Source organism: Mus pahari, unplaced genomic scaffold (genome assembly GCF_900095145.1).
Source record: "Mus pahari unplaced genomic scaffold, PAHARI_EIJ_v1.1 scaffold_14645_1, whole genome shotgun sequence".
Classification (NCBI taxonomy): Eukaryota; Metazoa; Chordata; class Mammalia; order Rodentia; family Muridae; genus Mus; species Mus pahari.
Genome location: NW_018392440.1, coordinates 2,814 through 6,761, shown reverse-complemented (window position 1 = coordinate 6,761; position 3,948 = coordinate 2,814). Strand labels below are relative to the sequence as shown.

General features: G+C 36.6%; 1 pseudogene; it reads left to right on the top strand.

Moving 5' to 3' along the window:
* The first annotated feature begins 258 nt into the window (after positions 1 to 258).
* Positions 259 to 2,501, top strand: LOC110315016 (annotated as a pseudogene).
* Positions 2,502 to 3,948: the final 1,447 nt, after the last annotated feature.

The window sequence follows — 3,948 nt, the reverse complement described above, 5'->3', positions numbered from 1 at the left end:
TTTTTGTTTGCTTGTTTTGTTTTGTTTTGTTTTTTGCAACACTGTCCCTCTGTGTCATCCTGGCTGTCCTAGAACTCACTCTGTAAAGCAGGCTGATTTCTCAAACTCAGAAATCNACCTGCCTCTGCTTCCCAAGTGCTGGGATTAAAGGTTTGGGCCACCATTGCCCAGCTGCAATTACTTGTTTTGAAGTATGTATTTACACTGTTGTGTGTATCATATTTTTTTATGTACACATGTATTGGATCTTTTAGGATGTAGTCACCTCTGATGACGTGCATGTGAACTTCACTCAGGAAGAGTGGGCTTTGCTGGATNCTTCTCAGAAGAGTCTCTATAAAGATGTGATGCTAGAGACCTATAGGAATCTCACAGCTATAGGTAATAAAGTGATTTTTCTTTATTTACTTTGTAAAATGTAGGCACAACTGTTTCCTTGTTATTGTATTTACTTTTGTAATTTCAGTTGAGAATGTGGAAGGATGAAGTAAAATAATCAGTCACGGTCTAAAGTTCCCTCAAGTTAGTAAAGTAATTGTTACCTAATTTCCACTTTGTAACATACTTTCTCTGGTACTGTGTTTTAGGATACATTTGGGAAGAACATCCTCTTGAAGACAATTTTCTAACTTCTAGAAGTCATGGAAGGTAATTTTCCTGTGCAAACTGATGAGAAAATACCTATGAATAAAGTTTAATATGTGATACAATTTGTAAAGAAAATCAATAGCATACAATAAGCACTCATTTCAGTTATGGATGATTACTAAATCTCACAAAATCATGTATGTCTATGGCAGGTATGTAATTATTGTTTGCAAGGCATTCCATTAAGTTCAAAGACAGAGAAAGAATGGCTTAGCAGATGTGTCACTCTTTAAATCAAGCCCAATAGAGCCATGCTGTAGAAGTGCAAGTGTCTTCAGTCGCATACCACTTAGCTATTACAACAGGGAACACTTTGATTAGTTCATAAGTGTATGTCCAGAAACTCATAATCAGCAAATAATCCATAGAAAATCTGAGCTTGTAATCACAGGATAAATTTAGTGAGATGGACATTTTATAAGATCCGAGAATGTTTTTGTGGGAAAGAACCTTAATCCCTATAGCACATTTCTATGGGTAAAAATGTCAGCAGTGTGAAGGGAATGTGGAAACTTTTCCCTTGTTATTCTTCTTGTGATAAGGATGCCAGAGGTTACAATGGATACAAGCCATGTGAGCNTATGGGTATTGAAAGAAGCCACATAGCTCTCTCTCTTCAAGAGTANTTAGAACGTATGCAGTTTACCACACTTTGAGTAGACACTATAAATATGCTATTAGTTTATAAATAGTTTCTCAACATTATTGGGGGCATTTCCCAAGTCAAACTGCTGAAAATCTAAATTAGGATTAGGGAAGTCGAAATTTTTTAGTTTGCATTTGTTCTTGTTCCAAATTTAGTATTATTCTCATGATAACAAAATTTGTGAATGCAATCAGTGTGCAAAGGCTCAGAGTTCTTCATTTTCTCTTTAAATAAGTGAACAACCTCTTATAGAAAATGTATGCTATAAATGTGAGACAGATGATCAATACTCTTCCCATTTCATTTATTCTCAAACATGTAAAATAATCCATAATGAAGTAGGACACCTTTGAATGTAAACAAAGTAATATTAGGTTAAGGTTAGATTGGTCTTTACAGTTGAACCAAATTGAAAATGAATTCATACAGATAAAAAGACTCATCAGTATAATCAATGTGAGAAAGATTTCACATGTGTCAATTATATTTCCAGGAATGAAAGAAGTTGGAGTAGAGAGCAAACTCTGAGTTTATTCAGTGTGGCAAATCCTTTGTATCAGAGTTAAAGTCAATGGCATGAAAGAATTCGTAATGTAGAGAAAACCTATGACTGTAACAAATGTGATAAGGCCTTTGCACTAAGGAGTGACCTCCAAAGACATAAACGAACACATACAGGAGATAAACTCTATGAATGTATTTAATGTGGTAAAGCCTTTGCAATATGGAGTGGACTCCAATAACATAAGCAAATACATACAGGAGAGAAACTCTATGAATGTATCTAATGTGGTAAAGCCTTTGCAATAAGAAGTGGACTCCAATAACGTAAGCAAATACATACAGGAGAGAAACTCTATGAATGTATCTAATGTGGTAAAGCCTTTGCAATAAGGAGTGGACTCCAATAACATAAGCAAATACATACAGGAGAGAAACCCTATGAATGTATCCAATGTGATAAAGCCTTTGCAATAAAGAGTGGACTCCAATAACATAAGCAGATACATACAGGAGAGATACCCTATGAATGTATACAATGTGGTAAGGTCTTTGCAAGAAGCAGTGGTCTCCAATGTCATAAAAGAACACATTCAGGAAAGAAACCCTATGAATGTAACCTATGTAGTAAGCCTTTGCAGCAAGCAGTGGTCTTGAATATCATAAATGGACACATATAGGAAAGAAGCGCTTTGAATGTCAGTAATGTGGTAAAGCCTTTGCAGGAAGGAGTGACCTCCAAAGACATAAAGTTACACATACAGGAGAGAAACCCTATGAAGGTATCTAATATTGGAAAGCCTTTGCAGCAAGCAGTGATCTCCAAGTACATAAATGAACACATACCAGAAAGAACCCTTTTAAATATAGCCTATGTTGTAAAGCTTTTTCAAATATCAATAGTCTTCCCATACATATAGTTGGGAACATATAGTTGAGAGAAATGCTTTGACTTCAACCAATGTGGTTAAACTTTTTCAAAAAGCAGTTGTCAACAAAGTCATTTAAAAAACATGTATAGGATAGAAATTTTTGAATGTTAGTAATGTGATGGTACAGCTTTTTCACAAAGCAGTGGCCTCCAAAAATATAAAGGAACACAGACAGGAGAGAAACCCTATGAATATCAGCAATGTTCTGAAGCCCTTCTAAATCACAGTCATCTTTAAATCCATAAAAGAACATGAACTGGAGAGAAATCCTTTGAATNTCACTAATGAGGTAAAGCCTTTGTACAAAAGAGTCATCTCCTAACACAAAAGAATACACACTGGAGGGAAACCCTATGAATATAAGAAATGTGGTAACCTTTTTGCAAGTCACAGTACTCTCTAAGTAAACGAAAGAAGTCACACATGTAAGAAATCCTATGAAATTAATTAAGGTGATAAACCTTTCTCCATCACAATTACCTTAAACTACACAAAAGAAGATATACAAGTGAGAAACCCTATGAATGTAAACAATGCGGTACAGCCTTCACTAGTAAGTCATATCCAAAGGCAACATAATAAAGGAAAATGTAATGTAGAGAAATCCTGCATGGTGAAGCTTTTGCATATTTCTAGAGACTCCATCACCATGGAACAATCTATACTGCATAGAAATTCATGAATATATTTAAATATTTGATATGGTGAAGTGCCGCAACCCAGCACTCCGACCAGCAGAGATGGGGGAAACAAACGACATGAACACCAAGGAAGGTTTCTCCAAGAACTTTGGTCTTTATCTGGGGCTCATCCTGTTTTTGTTTTTCCATCAGTCCTCTGCCTCTTATCCCTCCCCCCTCTCCTGGATCCAATCAGCATTCAGCATGCTCTGAAGAGGAGCCCATGCACGCAGGCAGGGCACACTGTGATAGGCCAGTGACTCATCAGACTGACAGCACAGGATCTTACAAGGGCACAGGCTCAGATTCTTGGTAAACAGGGAGCACGGGGCTTGGCCATACCCGCTTCCCACAGTGAAGCCTTTTCAAATTTCCCAAGTCTTCATCATCATGAAAGAGAAACCATATGAATGTATCCAATAAGGGAAGCCTTTGNACCTTTCTATAGTCTTCATCATCATGAAAGTAATCATACTGCAGAGAGAGTCTATCAGTGTACAAAATGTTGTAGAGCCTTTCTGGTATGAGTTCCTCTCAACCT